The following is a 23361-nucleotide window of genomic DNA, read 5'->3' as shown; positions in this document are numbered from 1 at the left end:
CGCTGACCCTGCATGTCACCCTGAAAATTCTGCCCATGAGTTTTGTTCTTGATGCTCATTTGCTGGCTGACCAATTAGGAGCCTTGGGCTTTTATGCCATTTGTCCCGATGCCTCTTACTCATGATGGCTTGTTTTCCCCAACAGCCTCAGCTTAACCCTCCCACTCAGCCCTGGCATAGCCAGTACATAGTTGAAACACCATGTGGAGCTAAGTTTTGAATTTAAAAAATCTAGCATTTATATGGTGTCTTTCATGTCCTCTGGACATCCTAAACTGAATAATAGACCATAGAGTACTTTTAAAGTGTAGTCAGTGTTGTAACGTGGGGAAACAAAACAGCCAATTCGGAAGCAGCAATGTCCCACTTAGAGCATGAAGATAGTGACCAGATGTTTTAGTGATGCTGTTTGATAGATAAATATTGGATAGGACACATGGGGAATATCCCTGCTCTTTTTCAAATTAATGCCATGGGGTATTTTACGTTCACCTGAGAGGGTAGACATGGCATCGGCTTAATGTCTCATCTGAAAGATAGCACCTCCAATAGAGGATCAGTCCCTCAGCATTGCACTGAAGAATGAGAATCTTTATGGACAGTATTCTGGTTGTGCAGCAGGTAAGCCTGGTGCCTTCAACAGGAAGGGCTTCCACTCCATGAACGTGCTGATAGTGTGTGATCACAGGATGCTGATTCTACAAGTCTGTGCAAGGTACCCAGGCAGCTCCCACGACGCCTACATCCTCAGACACTCCCAGGTGCCGAGGCTCTTCAGTTCTCCAGCTTGGCTTGATGGACGGCTGCTGGGTGACAAGGGCTATCCCCTCAGAAGGTGGCTCATGACGCCTCTCCGCCATCTAAGAACAGAAACTGAGCAGTGCTACAATAGGAGCCACGCCTCCACAAGGGCTGTGGTGGAGAGAGCCATCGGTCTTCTCAAGATGCGCCTCCGATGCCTGGACCGCTCAGGGGGAGTACTCCAGTACCTCCCAGATCATGTCTCGGTGATAGTGCGGTACTACCTGCAGCTGGCCATAGCGAACAGCCTAAAGGAGTTTGCTAGGCCTTTTTTTAAACAGACTGCTGGGTCGCCGTTGGACCCGGCAGCCTGTACATGCCCGCCGCAAACTTCAGACTCCAGGTCTCCACGGGAGTCGGAAATGCACTGGGAGGGCCTTAATTGGCCCACCCGCGCAAAATGGCGGCGAGGCCCGCGTCAGCACCTGCTCCGCCTGCCCACCTGCCAAACGGAAAATTTTGGCCCATGCGTAGAGAAAAAGCCAAAAGTGAGGTTAAGCATGAATTCATAATTGAGTATAGGGAGTAAGGTTGACGTCTTGAAGATCAAGGAGTTGGGGAAGATTGATAGAAGGCAAAAAGATGAGGGCAGTAGTTCAGGCTGGTGGAATACTGAATTAATATAGAGAAATCTAATTGGTGCCTTAAGAAACTGTCAAAAATATTGGTGAGCTATCCAATTGCAGAGCCCAGGCATAAACCAATATTGAACTAATCAAAATCTTCCGACGCGAGATCAACTAATGAGAAAAATCATTTAAAAGTCTAAATTGAATTGATTAGAAACTTTGCACATGATACTTCAGCCTCATGTGTTACAAAAATATATTAAATAGAATGATATGCCTTTATTTGCTAATATAGCCATTGGCCTAAAAGCCAGTTGAATTCAACCGATTTAAAAAAATACAGCAAATTCAATAAAAATTCCGCATTAGCAATAGCAACTCCTACTGGAAGTGCACATTCATGGATATTAGCATAAGTGGTGATAATTCCCTTAGTTCAATAGCTGGATTTTTTGCTGGAGAACTGGGGTGGAGCTTCTGCCTACTCATGTGACTGCTGCTAAATGAATAGTTTTTCTTCCTACATCACTAATTTTGCATGTGAGTTGTGTTCGGGACATTTTTCTTGAGGTTACCATACCAGGATGAGAGTGACGCTGCTGCAAATGCTAGGGTTAACAAATACTGAAAAGCAGGAGACATAGTGACTGAGATCGCAACAGCCTTAGAAGTGGGCCTTTCAGTCCTTCAGGTCCGTCTGTCGTTCATTTAGATCATTAAGAAATTCAATGGCACATGTGACTTTGACTGGTACATCCAATAATGTCCTTCTCGTGGAAGTTATGTGCAGGTTTTCAGCCAGCAACTTACATGTCTCCCAATCACCACTAGGGGAAAAACAGCCCTTTGAGGCAATGACATGTAAATAAATCTAAGACCTGGGTCTGTAAACCCTGTTAAGGGGGTAACTAGATGTAAGGAGCACAATCGGGTAACTAGATGTAAGGAGCACATTCTTCTTTGGCGCTTCCAACCTAGCTTTTCAATACCGTCATCCTTCTCCTTTTCCTAACATTGCATAGCGGAATAAGCTCAAGTGGGTGAATGGCCAGTTCTTGTTCAGTGTTCCTTACACAGCAATTTGTATTGGGAAATATAGTTATACAGTGATGGTATTAATTTAGGTAAGTTTTGTGCAGGAATTGAGGCAAATACAGTGGGATTGTTGCCCATGTCTATCAACCCTGATGGGATGGGCCGCTGTTATGAATTAAAGGGAAATGGTGGATTTTGGGAATAATATGCCCAGCGCAATTTTTGGGGGCGACATTTGACGTGAAATACCTTACTGCCTGGATTATTCAGTTTAGTGTCCCAATCCCTGTCAAAAATAAGTTGCAATTCTTAGCCAAATTCAGGTCGGACAGACCTGAAGGACTGAAAGGCCCATTCCTAAGTTTGATGTGCTCTCAATCATTTTATGGGTGCAAACATGAAGAATGGCCAATTGGCAGAAGTTTTTTTTTAATTCTTTCTTGGAATGTGAGCATCACTGGCAAGGCCAGAATTTGTTGCTCATCCTCAATTATCCTTGAGAAGGTGGTGGTGAGCTGCCTTCTTGAACCACTGCATCCTATATGGTGTAGGTACACCACAGTATTGGTGGGTTGCTACTGACCATGGAACTGTGCAGCAGCAAAGAGTTAACACCTGGGGAGAGAGAGGGGAGGGAATCAAATTGGTGGAAAATGAAGAATGAAAAATTGAAACAAATTTGTTTTATAGAAATGATGAGTTAAACCTCCACCAATAAATCAATATTGAAGTTTTCTTCTGAGCCACCATCAGTGGCATTTTATTTACCATCATGACAAGTGAGATGCTTGTGGACACAGAAAACCAGTATGAGGGTGCTTGGTTATTTTCAAGTCTGTGCCATGTGTACATATGCTTTGTTGCGATACTGACTATACAGAAAAATTGAGGCAGTTGTTAGGGGTGGGTTGCAATGATTACACCTGATACTGAAAGTTAATGGGTACTGATGCACAAATGTTTGATTTTCTTTTCCATCTGCCAGTTTTTCCCTGGAGATTAGTGCCAGTTGAACTATCATCTCATACAGATGGAATAAATTCTTGAAATATTCAGCTGAAACAAAATTATACCTCATGGCATTATTGATCATAATTATGAATAATGGCTTGTTTATTCTATTGAATGTTGTGCTCATCAGTGCTTTATTGCATAATAATGTCATACATTAGCAAGACAGCAAATACACCATTCATTAAATCGCATTATGCCTGTCTCAGTTCCTGCACTTAATAAAGAACTCAAGTATAGCTACCATTGAGTTGGAACTTTTAGATCTTGATTTACTGTTGGCTGATTCATTTTCATATATGAAGACACACAAAATGTATGAGTCAGCTTTGAAATGGATTGTTTAGAGTCCAATGACTGTCACAAATCACCCAAAGGTGCCCTCTAGCATTTCCATAGACCATATTTTTGTATTTTATAACCAATTATGCATTTATTTTTCATTCCCTTTATTGTCTACTGTCTGCTACCCATCCTCTTCAAAAAGAATGTTGGAGAGTCTTGAGTGAAAGCTATTTTAAATAGAAATTAGCTAATATTCTGACATTGAGACAGAAACAGTAAGACCACACCTTCTTGCATAGAATGCATGATGTGCAGGAAAAGTGGAGGTCAGGCAATGTAAAATTTTGGGCCAACAACTCTTAAACTCGGGTGGGGTGTATAATTGGCCTTGTTACTGCAAGTTTTGCATTCTCACTGAAATTGAATTTATCATATTCAATCTTGAGAAATTCAACCCAGTTTTGCTGAAAAATTTAGGATGGAGGGATGAATTTTGGGTTGCGATCCCCTGAGCTTTATCTCACTGCTCCTTCCCAGGACCTACGCTTCAGGTTGGCTTGGGATTGGATCCAGACAATAGTGCTGTCCCTGACCATCAAGTTGCACTGGGACAGTTCATGCAGTCAAAGCCACGGCCCAATTTCAAACAGGTCTCAGACTGATGTCTTCAGATATGCTTCCACACATTTTATGCCAGAAATCATGTTGAATTTCTCTCTGTACAATTTGATTTGGTTAAGTGATCTAGAGCTATGCTAAAGAGCATATGTTTTCATGCAGAATTGAGCCTATGAGCAATTTTGCTCGAAGGTTTAACATAACACATCATGTTCTCTGTAATAACGTCAATTAGAGCTCTGTCAATGCATGCAGAAAATTCCACAAAGTCTATGAAATGAAACAAACAAAAAGTAAATCCTGGGTGGTAACTTTAATGATAAGTAATGCAAACAATTTTGATGTAAATTAAAGACGAGCACAACCTTCCCCTCTCTAATTTCATTTATTAGTGATGTCTCATTGTGTTGTTTGTAGATAAAATAGAAAGGGAAAATATTCCTGGTGCTATGCCCAGATGAACTGGCTTGCCTGAGCATAGCAATTATGATAATGTTGGTTAGGTGAGAGCACAATCCTGTCAAAGAGCCTGCCTGATTTTCCTCCATTCATTTAAATGGAAAGAACATTAAGTGCATTCCTTTACTGTCATGCATTTTGATCCACTTACTTTCTCAATACTTACTGTATCAGTATGATTCATTGTCCCTGGCTAAAGGTGCAGTATTAACAATGTATTTTTGTTTTAGTATATAGACAAAGGCTGCAGTCCTTATTACTTTTAATGAGTTTAGAACATAGGAGTCAAAAATCCATGTAGGTTTATTTAAGGTTAAAAAAACCAACACATGGCCAATAATATGTTAAATAAGATGCTGCTGTAGAAGACCAGCCCTCTACAACCAGTCAATTTCAACTTTGTCCATTCAATTTCTTCCAAGCTGTGGTTATGATCTCACCCCATTTCTACAGTTTCTCAGTGCACTAACCTATAGACTATATCTACAACCATTCACCTATATTCCTGTATCAAGTCTCCAAAATGATTCTTTTATTCATTCATATAAAAAATGTGTCCTTATTGTTTGTGTCTCAAGTTATATAGAAAAACATTGATGTTTTGGGGTTAATAAACATAAAAGAATCCAAGTTATCCCAAAACAATAATATTGAATCTCCACAAAAGCAAAATACTGCAGATGCTGGAAATCTGAAATAAAAACAGAATATGTTGGAAATATTCAGCAGGTCAGACAGCATTTTTTTCATTCCATTGTGGGGTGTGAACATCGCTGGCTAGGCCAGCATTTGTTGCCCATCCCTAATCATCCTTGAGAAGATGGTGGTGAGCTGCCTTATTCAACCGCTGCAGTCCATGTGGTGTAGGTGACACTCACAGTGTTATTAGGAAGGGAGTTCCAGGCTTTTGACCCAGCAACAGTGAAGGAACAGCAATATAGTTCCAAGTCAGGATGGTGTGTGACTTGGAGGGCAACTTGCAGGTGTCGCTGTTCCCATGCATTTGCTGCCCTTGTCCTTCTAGGTGGTAGAGGTTATGGATTTGGAAGGTGCTGTTGAAGGAGGCTTAGCAAGTTGCTGCAATGCATCTTGTATATGGTACACATCACTGACACTGTGTGTTAATGGTGGAGGAAGTGAATGTTTAAGTTGGTGGATGGAGTGCCGATCAAGTGTGTTGCTTTGTCCCGGATTGTGTTGAGCTTCTTGAGTGCTGTTGGAGTCACACTCATCAAGGCAAGTTGAGAGTATTCCATCATATTCCTGACTTGTGGATCATAGGTGGTGGATAGGCTTTTGGAGTCAACAGGTGAGTTACTTGCCAAATTCCCAGCCCCTGACCTACTAGATGCAATATTTATATTGGTGGTCCAGTGAAATTTCTGGTCAATGGTAACACCCAGGATGTTGATAATGGGGGATTCAGTGATGGTTATGCTGTTGAATGTCAAGGGGAGATGATTAAATTCTCTCTCATTGGAGATGGTCATTTCCTGGCACTTCTCTGGCGTGAATGTTACTTGCCACTTATCAGCCCAAGCTGTTAAGTGTTGTCTAGGTCTTGCTAAATATGAACATGGACTATTTCAGAATCTGAGGAGTCACGAATTGTACTGAAGAATGTGTAATCATCAGTGAAGATCCCCATCTCGCACCTTTATGATGGAAGGAAGGTCATTGATGAAGCAGCTGAAGATGATTGGACTGAGGACACTACCCTGAGGAACTCCTGCAGCGATGTCCTGGGACTGAGATGTTTGGCCTCCAACAACCACAACCATCTTCCTTTGTGCTAGGTATAATGCCAACCAGTGGAGAGTTTTTCCCCTAATTTCCAATTACTTCAATTTTGCGAGGGCTACTTGATGCCACATTCGGTCAAAAATTGCCTGATGTCAAAGGCAGTCACTCACACCTCACCTCATGAGTTCAGCTCTTTTGTCCATTTTTGGACCGAGTGGAACTGCAGAACCCAAACTGAGTTTCAGTGAGCAATTTATTGTTGTGTAGGTGCTGCTTGATAGCACTGTTGATGACTATGCTGCTGATCAAGAGTAGACTGATGGGGCATAATTGGCCGGGTTGGATTTGTCCTGCATTTTGTGAACAGGAATAACTGGGAAATTTTCCACATTGCCAGGTGGATGCATATGTACTAGATGTACTGAAACAGCTTGTCTTAGGGCATGGCTAGTTCTAAAGCACAAGTCTTCAGAACTCCTGTTGGGATTTTGTCAGAGCACATGGTCTTTGGTGTATCGAGTGCTGTTTCTTCATATTATGTGGAGTGAATCGAATTGGCAGTACATTGATACCTATGATGCTGGAGAGCTTAAGAGGAGGCTGAGATGAATCATCCTCTCGGCACTCCTGGCTGAAGATTGGTGCAAAAGACAAATCTGAAGCATTTGCAACGTGCTGGGCTTCCCCATCATTGAGGATGGCAATGCTGTGGAACCTCCTCCTCTTCTGGTTAGTTGTTTAATTATCCACCATTATTCACAACTGGATGTGGCAGGACTGCAGAGCTTTGACCGATGTGCTGGTTGTGAAATCACTTAGCTCTGTCTATCACATGCTGCTTCCACTGTTTGACATGCATGTAGTCCTGTGCGCAGCTTCACCAGATTGGTACTTCATTTTCATGGTACGCCTGTCACTGCTCCTGGCAGCCTCTCCTGAACTCCTCATTGAATTAGGGTTGATCCCCTGGCTTGATGGTAATGGTAGAGTGGGATATAGCCAGGACATAAGGTTAAAAATTGTGGTTGAATAGAGTTCTGGTGCTACTTGTCACCCACAATGTCTCATGGATGCCCAGTTTTGAGCTGTTAAATCTTCCCTGAATCTATCTCATTCTCCCATTAATAACTCATTTTCAAGGATAGCATGTTGTTGGTTCCATCACCACTTGCTGCAGACCAAGTCTAGAAGCTATATCCTTCAGGACTCAGCTGGCTCTGTCAGTGGTGGTGCTACAAAGCCACACTTGGCGATGGGTATTGAAGTTCCATACTCAGAGTACATTCTGTGACCTTACTCCTCTCAGTCCTTCTTCCAAGTGGTGTTCAACATGGAAGAGTACTCATATCATCAGTTGAGGGAGGGCAGTGGGTGATAATAAACAGTTTTCCTTGCCCATGATGACCTTGACATGATGCCATGAGACTTCATGGGGTTAGGAGTCAATGTTGAGGACAACCAGGGCAACTCCCTCCTGACTGTATACCACTGTGCCACCACCTCTGCTGGTCTGCCCTGCTGGTGGGGCCAGAAATAGTGATAATGATATGGATAGTGATGGAGAAGTGTGGGATATTGGCTGTAAGGTATGATTCAGTGAGTATGACTCTGTGAAGCTATTTTAGCAGAAGCCCCCAGATGTTCATAAGGAGAACTTGCATCAACCAATGTGCCTGAATCTCAGGAGGAGGCTGAGATGGATCCTTCACTTGGCACTTCTGGCTGAAGATAGTTGCAAATGCTTCAGCCTTGTCTTTTGTACAGATGTGCTGGGCTCCCCCATCATTTAGGATGGCGATATTTGTGGAGCTTCATCTGTTAGTTGTTTAATTGTTCACCACCATTCATGATTGGATGTGGCAGGACTGCAGAGTTTAGATCTGATCCAAAACAAAAACAGAATTACCTGGAAAAACTCAGCAGGTCTGGCAGCATCGGTGGAGAAGAAATCAGTTAACGTTTCGAGCCTTCACGACCCTTCGGCAGAACTGAAGCATAGTTAGGAGAAAGGAGAAATATAAGCTGCTTTTAGCTTTTTGTTTTTAGATCTGATCCGTTGGTTGTGGGATCACCTATCTCTGTCTACCACATGCTGCTTCCACTGTTTGGCATACAAATAGCCTTGTGTTGTAGCTTCACCAGGTTGGCACCTCAGTTTTCGGCATGCCGATGTTGCTCCTGGCATGCTTTCCTGCACTATGACTCTTCTTTGAGTGCACTGGATTGTTTAAAGATGAACACAACATAGAATCTGCCAGGGAAGCATTCACTTGTATGATAGAGTACTGTTGGTCACAAAATGATAATTTAGCGCTGGTGCCTATTCCGCTCTTCAATGCCTGATCTGTACCTCAATTTCATTTAACTGCCTTTTCTCCCTTTCCCTAGATACCCTTACCTTATACAAATCTGTCGGTTTTAGTCTTGAATTTAAATTTCAGTTCAACCAGCTTATATGGATTTTGGAGGAGATAATTCCACATTTACATTACAGCACAATGAGTGGTCAAATATAATAAATCTCCAGCACGTCTCCCATCTCCAATCATCCAAATACTGCCCCAAAATCAAATGGTATAGCAAAGGAAAATTCAGGCGAGCGTGACCAGGGAAAGTCAGTTTATTCAGAAGACAAAAGCAGGGGCCTGGAGTCTCGGTCTCTTTAAGGGGCCCTGGTGTTAGATATCAAAATCAATACTCAATATAACATGCATAATGAGGCCATCCAGTTCTACTGAAAGAGATCTTACGCCTGTTCGTATTATGCATGCTTGTCTGAGACCCCAGATTTGTAAATAGATTATTTGAGTGGGAGTTTGTTTTAACAGGTAGAGAGCTGTTGACTTTGCTTGATTTACATCTTTATGTGGTTTTAATAAGTTATCTCCTTTGTTAATGTCTCAATGTTTATTTCCACAAGATTAAGAGGTGTGAAGTGTTTGAAGCCCTTTGATACTTTAATGGTCTGTTTGACACTTTTATAATGTTGTAGAAACAGCAGTTTTTTTCAAAAGAAGATTTGTGAATGGGTAGTTTTTTTAACAATTCCACATATGCTGTTGTTACTATATGGTTCATTGTGTATACATGGTGTACACTGGGTGAGTGGGCATGGAAGGACCATGAGTTGGCATGGAGAGTATGAGGGCCATTGTGGGTTGGTGAGGGCATAATGTTTCATGAGAGGGCATGAGGGCATGGAAAGGGCATGGGGGCATGGTTAAGATGTTTTGAACATACCTTTCAAAATGTTTCTGTATCTTACTGAGATCTGAAAACCACGAGTCATGGAGAATCTGGCCCGACTCTATGAACATTGCGGTGGGTGCTAGGTGATGCCGATCCCTGCAATAGAGCCAGCCAGGTCAGAAGTGCAGGGCACAGGATCACTACCCACATCCTTATTCTGTGCCAGTGGAAGTTGGGGGCACCAGGGTTGGTGGGTGGTGTGGGGGGGAATCCTCAAATTAGGCCCTGCCCCCAATTCTTAAATGATCCAGAGTCATTTCGACTCTATGAAAATACGGGCCTAATTAGAGTAGACTAGCAGACTATTCCAAGGCTATTGGTAAAACCAAAGCGCTTGTTAGATCTGTTGCTATGCTGGGTTCCAATTGCAAGCCTGAGATCAGAGTGACTCCTGCTGGCAGCATGGTCCAACCATATAAATGGCCATGTGTTTAATCAGATCCTGAAAGCAAAACTTCACTGAGAAACTCCGCATTTTTGAAAAATATAAATTATATTCAGATTTAAAAGAAAATCTTCCAGGAACTTATTTTTAGTGAGAGAAGAAATATTTATGGCATGATTTCTCCCTTTGGCGGGTGCACGCGATCGGTGGGCCTGGAAGTGGTTGGGAAACAGGCCCTCAACCGCGATTTCACACCACTGACCAATTAACAGGCAGCCAGCATGAAATACGTGCCGAAAAGCTCAGCGCTGCCGGGGTGGGGCAGGAAGAGGGTGGGCGATGATGTTTCCGCAGGCGCTGGTGGAAAGCTCCCTGAAGGCAGACAGGGAGCTGCAGACCTGAAAATACTAAAATAAAATTTTTAAAAGCTGCAAAAATATGTCCACGCTTCTAATCAATCGCCTGAAAATAAAGCTGAAAGAAGTGCTGTTCACAGATATTTAATTTTATTTATTTCATAACAGAAATTTCATCCTGCCCTTGGATGAGGTTTGATGAAAAATGCAAAGGCCGCCTGGCCGATTCGCCCATCCGCCAACCATAAGGTTGGATGGGCCACGCAAAATTGGAGAAAATTGCACAGTTAATGGTCTTAATTACCCCCTTAATTGTCAGCGGGCGCGCTTCCGACTTTTGCGCACGCCCGCCAAGCAAAATGTCGCACAAGTACCCAATGACGTCGGGACGTTCACCCGATGTTGTCTCATGCGATTTTACATCCGATCAGGTCGGGCCCACGTCCGCCCATGGGATGTAAAATTCAGCCCTATGAGTTGCCATGGCCCTCTTTAAATTTCTGTCCTGTAAAATATTCCCCAGACTTGCCAGTGCTGCATGATATCCAATTGCTAGGGAGGATGGGAAAGCAGCCAGAGTTCCAGACAAGTCTCCCACATGTTCTCTTTCTTCCTGCAAGGAAACATCCAACTCCCACTCTGCACCTGTTCTTGATGGTTATTGCAATTGGGGGTTCACTGTGCTTGCACAGCTTTTGTACCGCTCCATTGCATAGCTGGACTATGAACACATAGCAGCATTAAGCAACCCAGATATTACATTATTTAGCTATTTGACCTAATTATTTAATGCGTCACATGCAAAGGCAACTTTAGTTAATTCCGAGGTCCAAAGCAACAATTAGGCATTACTTGAAAAACTAATTATCTCCAAATTATACAAAAGTTAAATTATGAAAATTAAAATATTAAATTCTGTGCATTTAAAAAACATACAGAAGAATGAATGTATAGAATAACATGAATAATTTCTCTTCTGGATTTGAATTCAAACATTGTGCATCGATGCGAAGGGTGATTTTATGGAGCATTTCATTTAAATTTGGAGACTTTGTTAAGACATTTGACTTCTCTTAGCATAATGTGCTTACACCAACTTTGCTCAAAACAACAGTTCAAAAAATTCATTCATTAAATTTAAATAATTGTGCTGATACATAGCTTCACTTTGCAACATATTGCAGTGCTGACACTAGAACATACAATAATGCTGAGCAACATTATTTACGATTGCTTTTGTATCAAATTCCTCAGTCTGTTATTTTAACAGAAGTATTAACCCATAAAGGTATTAACAGTATAGTTCCTAATTTTGAACATAATTTGTTGGCACAAAGATTGTATTCTCTGGTATTCTAAATAAGGCAAAATCCTTGATAATAACATGGAGGCAGGAGGAGGGGGAAATGGGTGAGGGAACTGTGGGGGTCAGATGGGAACCTGTAAATGTAGGGAAAATGGAGGTGTTGCCAAATTTAACAACAGGACCCCATTTGAATTTTTTTCTCCACATTCATATGTTCATATTTCATGGCTGGCCATCACCTAGATTGAGTGGCTGATTTGCTATCGGACAGGAAAGCCTACAATACAAGGCTACAAATGGGGAAAGTGAAGGAAGAAGGAGGGAGGGAGGGAGGAAGGAAGGGAGTCAGAGATCGTGGGAAGTACTAGCAAACTGCAGGTCAACCTGGAGATTGAGGGTCGACCTTGAGAGCGAGGGGGGCATTGGATCACAGTGGGGTCATTGGAACATGGAGGTTCTGCAGGTTGTGGGCTGGGTGACTGATCACTTCAGGTAAGCTTGAGGGGGCGGTGGCGGTGACGAGGGCTGGCGGGTAAAGGTCTCCTAGTCCTCCTAGCCCACAAAACAATGCTCTAAAAATAACTTAGGTGCCGAATCTGGTGGTTCCTGCCTCCCTTCAGCTGTCAGCTTTCCTGAGCCCTGGGAGGCCTGACTCAAAGCTAGAGGTGCCAAATGAGAGATGAAACCAAAGCCCCCTCTCTGCTTTCAGGTGAATATAAAAAAAATCCTGTAGCATTCGTGAAAGTGGTGTCCTCCAAGTGTCCAGCCAATGTTTATCTTGCAACCAACAAATCTAGGGGAGGTGGTGGCTTAGTGGTAATGTCACTGGATTAGCAATCCAGAGGTCCAGGCTAATGCTCTGGGGACATGGGTTAAAACCCCACCATGGCAGCTGGTCAATTATCACTAAAAAAAAACCAATTTGGTTCACTAGGGAAGGAAATCTGTCATCCTTACCTGATTACCTGTACATATCACTCCAGATCATTAGGAACGTGGTTAACTCTTAAATGGCCTCAGTTGTACTTTTTTAAAATTCATGCATGGGATGTGGGATTTGCTGGCTGGGCCAGCATTTATTGCCCTTCCCTAGTTGCCCTTGAGAAGGTGGTGGTGAGCTGCCTTCTTGAGCCACTGCAGTCCATGTGGTGTAGGTATACCCACAGTGCTGTTAGGAAGGGAGTTCCAGGACTTTGACCCAGCAACAGTGAAGGAACGACGACAATATATTTCCAAGTCAGGATGGTGAGTAACTTGGAGAGGAACTTGCAGGTGGTGGTGTTCCCATCTATTTGCTGCCCTTGACCTTCTAGATGGTAGTGGTCATGGGTTTATCTAACCGTGACAGAGTCCAAAACAGGAATGAAACTGGATGAACCGCCAGGCATCGACCTAGGCACTAGAAACCACAACAGAACACCTAGCCCTGTCGACCCTGCAAAGTCATCCTTTCTAACATCTGGGATCCTGTGCCAAAATTGGGAGAGCTGTCCCACAGGCTGGTGAAGCAACCTCCTGACACATTTGACAAATCATACCTTACAGACAATGTCCCAGATACTACCATCACCATTTGTGACTATGTCCTGTCCCACCGACAGGACAGACCCACCAGAGGTGGTGGCAGTGCGATATACAGTCAGGAGGAAGTTGCCTTGGGAATCCTCAACATTGACTCTGGACTTTATGAAGCCTCATGGCATACGGCCAAACATGGGCAAGGAAATCTCCCTGCTGGTTACCCCTTCAGCTGCTGAATCAGTACTCCTCCATGTTGACACCATTGGAAGTGGCGCTGAGGGTGGCAAGGGCGCAAGATGAACTCTGGGTGGGTGATCTCAAAGTCCACCACCAACAGAGGCTGGGTAGCACCATTACCGACCAAGCTGGCTGAGTCCTGAAGGACATAGCTGCTTGACTGGGTCTGCGGTAGGTGGTGAGGCAATGAGCAAGAGGGAAAACCTGCTGACCTCATCCTCACCAATCTACCTGTCACAGATGCATATTTCCATTACAGTGTCAGTAAGAGTGACCAGTGCACAGTCCTTGTGAAGACAAAGGCCTGTCTTCAGATTGAGGATCCCTCCATCGTGTTGTGCGGCAGAACAACATAGGATTGATTTTGAACAGATCAAGCAACTCAAAACTGGGCATCCATGAGGCGTTGTGGGCCATCCATAACAGCAGATTTGTATACAACCACAATCTGTAACCTCATAGCCCTGCATATCCCCCACACTACCATTACCACCAAGCCAGGGGATCAATCCTGGTTCAATGAAGAGTGCAGGGGGGAAAACCAAGAGTCACTCCAGGCATACCTAAAAATGAGGTGTCAACCTGGTGAAGCTACAACATAGGATTATTTGCTTGCCGAAAATGGAAACAGCATGTGATAGAGCTAAGCGATCCCAGAACCAATAGATCAGATCTAAGTTGGATGTGGCAGCACTGCAAAATTGTGAATGGTGGTGGACAATAACTGGAGGAGGAGGCTCCAGATATATCCCCTTCCTCAATTACGGAGGAAAGCAGCAAATCAGTGCAAAAGATAAGGCTGAAGCATTTGCAACAACCTTCAGCGAGAAGTGCAGAGTGGATGATCCATCTCAACCTCCTCCTGATGCCAGTCTTCAACCAATTCGATTCACTCACATGATATCAAGAAACAGCTGAAGGCATTGGATACTGCAAAGTCTATGGGCTCTGACAATTTTCTGGCAATAGTACTGAAGACCTGTGCTTCAGAACTAGCTGCACCTCTAGCCAAGCTGTTCCATTATAGCTACACCACTACCTGGCAATGTGGAAAATTGCCCAGCTATGTCCTGTCCACAAAAAGCAGAACAAATCCAACCTGGCCATTACTGCCCCATCAGTCTACTCTCAATTTTGAGAAAAGTAATGGAAAGTGTCATGACAGTGCTATCAGGCACCTCTAGTAAACTACTCACTGACACTCAGTTTGGGTTTTGCCAGAGCCATTCAGCTCCTGACCTCATTACAGACTTAGGGCAGAATTTTCCATATCTTCTGGCAGCAGGCATGCTTGGCGGCGTGAGTGGACAATATGGTGGGACGGCCAAAAATCGGTTTCATGCCAATGTGAAACACGTTTGCAACCGTCCGCTCCGCCCATCAATGGGCAGGCCGCCTTTCCCACTGCTACATGTCAGGAATTTCATTGTAATATATCTGCATGTCATTATTAGCCCAGCTCACATGAATCAGCCCCCCACACTGGATCATTCGAGCACACCGACATGTTTCATAACTGTACATAAGCGACGTGCACTTGGCGAGCTGCACTTGTTCAGGCTTCGAAGTTTGTTTGCCTACCTTGCTTTGGGCAGCGCTTGTGGTTATCAGCGCCAGGATTCGCAGGCAGCACCACATCATTTACAGGCAGGCCTCTACCTACCAGACCAGCCATAAGGCCAGGGTGGCATTTCAATGGCTACAGGGCTAGGGCTTGCTTGGGTAGGGGAAGAATTGGCCTCAGGCAAGGGAAGGGGCTGCAAGAGTAGGGCACTACTGGGCAAGGCGGGCTATCCCAGGATTTGTTTGGGGACACATGTTGATCTGTGCAAGTGGCCTCAAGAGGCTGCAGACTGAGGTGACAGCCTCCAGAGAAGACGAGGCCAGATGCAAATGTGAAGATATGTGTGAGAGTGTGAGTGGTGATGTCTCTTGAGCTGGCAGAGTGAGATGCCAATGAATGTGAGTGTGAGAGTTTAGAGTGATGAGATGGTTGCCTTACATTAGTAGCACAGATAAGATCATTCATCCATTTTCTGCACTGGATAGCTGACCTCTTCTGTGCAGCATTGGCACTGACCGCTTCTGCCACTGTCTCCCAATCTGGAGTGGTGACACTGGATGGGCCTCCTGTAGCCAGAGTGGGTATAGAGGACATCACAGCAGGCTCCAACAGTGACAGAAAGCGTCCCAGGGATGTGTCGCTGATTTGGGGGCTGCAGTCTTCTTGCCTTTAAGGGCCATGTCTTCTATGCAACAATCCTGGGCTGGAAGCACTGAGAGGTGTGCGTGCAGCTGCACTTTACATATGGCGCCCAGTGTGAGGAAGTGGCGAGGTGACGGCATGGCAGCCGAATGAAATCCTGCCCGGCATCGAACTGGCATGTTTCCTGGGAATGCATGATTAATGAGGCGGGATTGGGATGACACAGCGTGAAAAGCCATCATTGCGGCCGGTGGGAAAATGTTCTTCTTTCTGCCCGCTACCATACTTATCTGGGATGATTCCATCTTTAGTCCAAACATGGACTAAAGAGCTGACCTCAAGAGGTGAGGTGCGAGCCACTGTCCTTGACATCAAGGCAGCAATTGAACCAGTATGACATCAAGGAGCCCTAGCACAAGTCAATGGGAGTAAGGGGGGAAAACTCTCCACTGATTGGAGTCAGGCCCCCCCCACCCCAGCAGGAGATTTGAGTTTGAGTACATGTTTGACTGATAATGCTTGTGATGTCAGTTTTCTTTTAACACAACCTCATGCAGCCAACCATTTATTTGAAATGCTTGGGAAATTGTGTGTAGTGATGTTCAGATTTTCAATATGTATGCCTGGCGAATGGGGCACAAACTCAGAAACTTATATCGATTTACTTTAAGCATAATAATTCAAAATCAGCCGATTCTTTGAAAGTAGTAATTCTATCACAATCTTTGTAATCGCGTGCATTAAAGGTAATTTGTTCCATGGTGGAAGGATGGTCATCAGTTAAAGATAAGACAATAGATCCCATGACAGTGTTTACATTTTGTTGTGTTGCCAATAATAATGCAATAATGACAGGAATCAATTTTGCATTTGGCACTGTCACACAGTCAACTAAATTTTAATAATCAGGCTGAAATGATTTGAATATGTTTTACAATGATTAAAATGTTGATCTCACCTTGCATTTTACAATCCAGATATTTGAAGCAGATTCCAAAGTTCATAATACAAGTACAGTTTCTCTTTGCGTGCTAAATTTCCTGCAGTGCTCTGAATGAGATGTTAAACTAAGACACATCTACATGCTGAGTTGGAGGGCCATGTCATGAAGAGCACAGCAGGTGTTGACAATTCGAGACACCCTTGAGGGGAGCACCGCCACCCACCTGACCTCTCAAACTAGTTATAAGATCAAAATCGCATCTTGAACAGGTCAATGGCCTGCTCAGTGCTGGCTCTTGTGCTGAGATGGCAACAATTGTAACATATCTGTGCCTCCATCAAAGGGCTGCATATAGGTGTCAGCAGCCATCTCTTCAATGGATAACCCTTGTACCCTAGCAGCCATCCATATAGTCTCATTGGTGGCATGAACATCTATAGCATATGTGATTGTGTGAAGATGAAGAAGTCATGTAGCTGCCCAGATACTGTGCATGGACCTGGAGGAAACGCTTTTGGTAGTCACACACCCGTTGAATGTTGAGAGAGTGGAATTCCTTCATGTTCACATGGGCCCCTGGCTGCTCTTTGCTGCACTGATGGCCAAATGGGTGCAATTGACAACCCCCTGCACCTGAGGAAGTCCAGTGGTGTAGGAAAAGACCACTGGTTACTGTACCTGTGTGTGGCCCCATTGGTCTTGAACTCAATGTAATTTGATACCTTCTCAAACAAGGCACCCATCGCCTCATGTATGCTGTAATAGGCAGCTGACTGCAAGATGCAAATGAGGTCAACTACTGCCCCTTTGAAGAACCCAGAAGTAAAGAAATTCAGTGCCTCGGTCACTTTGACATCTACTGCAACATGTGCCGATGCGAACAGTGATGATGAAGGTGGCCCCCCCACCGGACACACAACTATGTTACTGTCTGTCTTGATAGGCCCATCCTTCAGCAATACTGATACTCTGTAGATTCAGGAAGCTAATTCATCGTCAATATACCTGGTGTGCAGGAAATTGCCTTTCTTTCCCCCTAGCCCCACATCCAACACTGCTGCAGGAGGGGCATGCTCCTTATTGCTGCTTGTCCACAAATCCAATTAGCTCAGTCCCATCTCGATCTTTCACTCTTCAGAAGCGAAGTAACAGCTGATTGGATATCCCCTGCTATGCTCCTGTTAAATAATACCCAAGTGCTCCAGTGCCTGCAGAGTCACCTCTATGCTACCTAGGCACACTTATTGGCCACTGGTATAGCCTGCCTGTGGTTCCTCAGATCCCGCAGCAGGGCCTCCAGGGGAAAGTTAGAGACCCAAGTCTCCTTTCCATTCCTGTGGCTGCTGAAGCCTTAGGAATCGATGTTGGATGTGGCCATTCTGACTCCTGCCAGGGTCTCTTTAACTAGAGATCCTTCCTTTGACAAAGTGTGGGTACTCATCATGCCCACACTCTGTAATTGGTTGGGAAACCTAGAAACGGGATGATAATGCTGTGGCTGAGTTAAAGAGTAACAGCAAAGCCTGCTGTTGCAACAATCGGGCTCCTGGTCAGCTGCTGCCCCAAAGTCACCCACCCCTACCCTTCGTCCACTGGGAGTGGATCTATTTTTGGTAAAATTATGCTCAATATTGCATTACTTTCACATTAAAAACTTAATTCCACATTGTTTATTTATCATGGCACTCATTCAGCAAAAAATAGTCAAATAGTCAATTTGGGTGAAAATCAGCCACTAATTAAATAGAAATTAACATTTATTATGTGTTTTGCTTCACATTATGTTTCATGTACCTCTACTACTGTATAAAATATAATGCACATTCTTGCTACAAATATCGATACTTTATTCCATATTTTAAAAGTAGAATTTAAATAATTTAATGATTTCAAGTATTACAGGCAGTCACAAAAACGCAGTTATCTTGTGTGGCCAGGTCCTCAATAGACCATTTTACTTTTGACGGGTATGCTCCATTATCAAAACTTTAACTTCTTTCTCCCATCTCTTTTAAATATGAGTGCATTTTTGTATTATACTTCTTATCTCAGAGATGTGCATATGTAAGCTTTTCCTTTATCCATTCTACTCCCAGAGCTATGCTCTTTATTGGCATCTGTGAACAAGTGGATTTTATATTGCAAACGGAACATCAAATGCCCAATAGCAAATCTAATCATAAACTATTTCCACATTACCCTTGCAGCCTCTATGGCGAAACTAATTTTCCATCAATGTAATATGTTCTGGTGCATTCACAGATTTGCTGCAAGCTTTTAATCCATAGGATATTTGAAGTTCAAACTGGTTTTAAATCAATAAGAACTTTTCTGATTCAACTTTATTTTTCAGTAAATTAAATAATTAGACTGGACCTTAGTCCTGGTAAGTGAATGTCATGCTCTTGGATTGGTTAGTGAGTTTTGTCTCTCATTGGGTTCTTAAATTTAATCATAGCATGCCCAACATTTCTTCCAGTATCTCAGTCTTTGGTCCATTATATTTTATCACATACAATTACAATGATTGGAAATATAGCAGTTTATAGTTCTGTGTATTGGAACAACAGCTATCTTACAGCCCTAAACTTAATGTAAGAAAAGTAAATTAGAAATTTTAGGCGACAGCAATAGAACCTTCAAACATTGTTTGTCATACAGGGGGAGGATGTGGGTTCATACTCATATACTTTTTTTTTATTCATTCAAGGGATGTGGGCTTCACTGGCTCGGCCAGCATTTATTGCCCATCCCTAGAGAAGGTGGTGGTAAGCTGCCTTCTTGAACCGCTGAAGTCCATGTGGTGCAGGTACACCCACAGTGTGTCAGGAAGGGAGCTCCAGGATTGGTGAAGAAATGGCGATATATTTCCAAGCCAGGATATGAATGACTTGGAGGGGAACTTCCATGTGGTGGGGTTCCCATTTATCTGTTGCCCTTGTTCTTCTAGATGGTAGTGGTTGTGGGTTTAGAAGATGATGTCTAAGGGGCCTTGGTGAATTCCTGCAGTTCATCTTGTAGATGGTACACACTTCTGCCACTGTGCGTCGGTGGTGGAGGAAGTGAATGTTTGTGGATGTGGTGCCAATCAAGTGGACTGCTTTTACCTGGATGGTGTCAAGCTTCTTGAATGTTGACGGAGCTGCACTCATCCAGGCAAGTGGGTAGTATTCCATCACAACTCCTGACTTGTGCCTTGTAGATGGTGGACAGGCTTTGGGGAGTCAGGAGTTGAGTTACTCATCGCAGGATTCCTAGCCTCTGACCTGCTCTTGTAGCCACAATATTTATATGGCTAGTCCAGTTCAGTTTCTGGCCAATGGTAACACCCAGGATGTTGATAGTGGGGAATTCCGTGATGGTAATGCCATTGAACATCAAGGTCAATGGTTGGATTCTCTCTTATTGGAGATGGTCATTGCCTGACACTTGTGTGGTGTGAATGTTAACTTGCCACTTGTCAGCCCAAGCCTGGATGTTGCCCAGGTCTTGCTGCATTTGGACATAGACTGCTTCAGTATCTGAGGAGTCACAAATGGTGCTGAACATAGTGCAATCATCAGCGAACATCCCCACTTCTGACCTTATGATTCAAGGAAGGTCATTGATGAAGCAACTGAAGGTGGTTGGGCCAAGGACACTACCCTGAGGAACTCCTGCAGTGCTGTCCTGGAGCTGAGATGACTGACCTTCAACAATCACAATCTTTGTGCTGGGAATGACTCCAACCAGCAGAGAGTTTTCCCCCTGTTCCCATTGACTCCAGTTTTGCTAGGGCTCCTTGACGTCACACTCAGTCAAATGCTGCCTTGATGTCAAGGGCAGTCACTCTCACCTCACCTTGGGAGTTCAGCTCTTTTGTTCATGTTTGAAACAAGGCTGTAATGAGGTCAGGAGCTGAGTGGCCCTGGTGGAACCTAAACTGGGCATCAGTGAGCAGGTTATTTCTGAGCAAGTGCCTCTTGATAGCACTGTTGATGACCCCTTCCATTACTTTACTGATGATCGAGAGTAAACTGATGGGGCGGTAATTGGCCGGGTTGGATTTGTCCTGCTTTTTGTGTACAGGAAATACTTGGGCAATTTTCCACATAGCCAGGTAGATGCCAGTGCTGTAGCTGTACTGGAATAGGTTGGCCAGGGGCATGGCCAGTTATTGAGCACATATCTTCAGTACTATTGACAGAATATTGTCAGGGCCCATAGCCTTTGCAGTATCAAGAGCCTTCAGCTGTTTCTTGATATCACATGGAGCGAATCGAATTGGCTGAAGGCTGGCATCTGTGATGCTGGGGACCTCCGGAGGAGGCTGAGATGGATCATCCACTCAGCACTTCTGGCTGAAGATTGTTGTGAATGCTTCAGCCTTATCTTTTGCACTGCTCTGCTGGGCTTCTCCATCATTGAGGATGGGGATATTTGTGGAGCCTCCTCCTCCAGTGAGTTGTTTAATTATCCACCACCATTCACGACTGGATGTGAGAGGACTGCAGAGCTTAGACCTGATCTGTTGGTTGTGGGATCGCTTAGCTTTGGCTATCACTTGCTGCTTATGCTGTTTGGCATGCAAGTATTCCTGTATTATAGCTTCACCAGGTTAACACCTCATTTTTAGGTAAGCCTGGTGCTGCTCTTGGCATGCCCTCCTGCACTCTTCATTGAACGAGGGTTCATCCCCTCGCTTGATGGTAATGGCAGAGTGGGGGATATGCCGAACCATGAGGTTAAAGATTGTGTTTGAGTACAATTATACTGCTACTGATGGCCCACAGCACCTCATCTTTCCCAATCTTGAGTTGCTAGATCTGTTCAAAATCTATCCCATTTAGCATGGTGGTAGTGCCACACGACATGATGGAGGGTATCCTCAATATGAAGGCGGGGCTTTGCCTCCACAATGACTGTGCGGTGGTCACTCCTACTGATACTGTCATGGACAGGTGCATCTGCGTCAGGCAGGTTGGTGAGGATGAGGTCAACTATGTTTTTCCCTCTTGTTGGTTCTCTCACCACCTTCTGCAAACCCAGTCTAGCAGCTCTGTCATTTAGGACTTGGCCAGCTCAGTCAGTAGTGGTGCTACTCTTGGTGATGGACATTGAAGTCCCCCACCCAGCGTACATTCTGCACCCTTGCCACTCTCGGTTCTCCCTCCAAGTGATGATCAACATGGAGGAGCACTGATTCATCAGCTGAGGGAGGGTGGTACGTGGTAATCAACAGGAGGTTTCCTTGCCCATTTTTGACCTGATACCATGAGACTTCATGGGGTCTGGAGTTGATGTTGAGGACTCCCAGGGCAACTCCCTCCCAATTGTATACCACTGTGCCAGCACCTCTGCTGGGCCTGTCCTGCCGGTGGGACAGGACATACCCAGGGATGATGATGGTGGAGTTTGGGACATTATCTGTAAGGTAAGATTCCGTGAGGATGACTATGTCAGGGTGTTGCTTGACTAGTCTGTAAGACAGCTCCCCCAGTAAGTTCATAATGAGGACTTTGCAGGGTCAACAGGGCTGCGATTGCCGTTGTCTTTTCTGGTGCCTAGGTCGATGCCGGGTAGTCTGTCTGGTTTCATTCCTTTTTTGTGACTTTGTAGTGGTGTTATTACAACTGAGTGGCTTGCTGGGCCATTTCAGAAGGCATTTAAGAGTCAACCACATTGCTGTGGGTCTGGGGTCACATGTACCCCAGACCAGGCAAGGACGATAGATTTACTTTCCTAAAGGACATTAGTGAACCAGATGGGTTCATGGTCATCATTAGACTTTTAATTCCAGATTTTTATTGAATTCAAATTCCACCATTTGCCATGGCGGGATTACCCTGGGTCTCTTGATTACTAGTCCAGCGACAATACTGCTACGCCATCGCCTCCCCACTGAATGACCATCCTCAGTTATAGAACCATGGGAAAATACAAAGTAGAAATAGTCTCTTTATCTGATGAGGAAGGAAAATTTACTCAAGATGCCCATGTGAACTTTTTAGCTCCTGATTTTAGAACAACGTCAGCACAAGCTCATTCTCTCTCATACCGCAAGAAAGTAAGTCTCAGCCTCAAAAAAAAAACAAATTCTGAATGAGCATGGAGTCAAACATGTACAGTTAAGATAAATTCTAATATGCTTGAAAAACTTTTGGGTGAGATTTGATTTGCATCTTGCATGATAGATCACTGGACCACTTTCTCTACAACCACTTGACTTTCCAATTTTCCACTACACCACTACATTATGAAAGATCATTTACATTAGATACATTATAGTATAACATTGCATAGCACTCAACCTGTCATTAAACCAGCGGAGACAGAAAGGACACTCCCCCATCTGAAAGTTACAAACTGCCCTATAATTGGAATGGCTGAAAAATCATTCATACATCAGCATATAATTAGATCCAATTATAATCCAATTAGACATTCACAAGATGTTTTCATTTTACCTGGGCTAGATTTGAACACAAGAAACAGGTGAAGGTATGTTGTGCTTTTTTACTTCACCACCCCAGAATACAGAATTTTATATTTGGCCCAGCAGTGATGTAGGTTGGGGAAAAATACTGAGGATTATAGTTTCGTCCATTTACTAACTTTAGTGAAAAAGTGGGAAGTGGTAAGATGATAATACAACTAT

The sequence above is a fragment of the Cetorhinus maximus genome, chromosome 3 (genome assembly GCF_964194155.1).
Source record: "Cetorhinus maximus chromosome 3, sCetMax3.hap1.1, whole genome shotgun sequence".
Classification (NCBI taxonomy): domain Eukaryota; kingdom Metazoa; phylum Chordata; class Chondrichthyes; order Lamniformes; family Cetorhinidae; genus Cetorhinus; species Cetorhinus maximus.
This window is presented reverse-complemented; position numbering follows the sequence as displayed.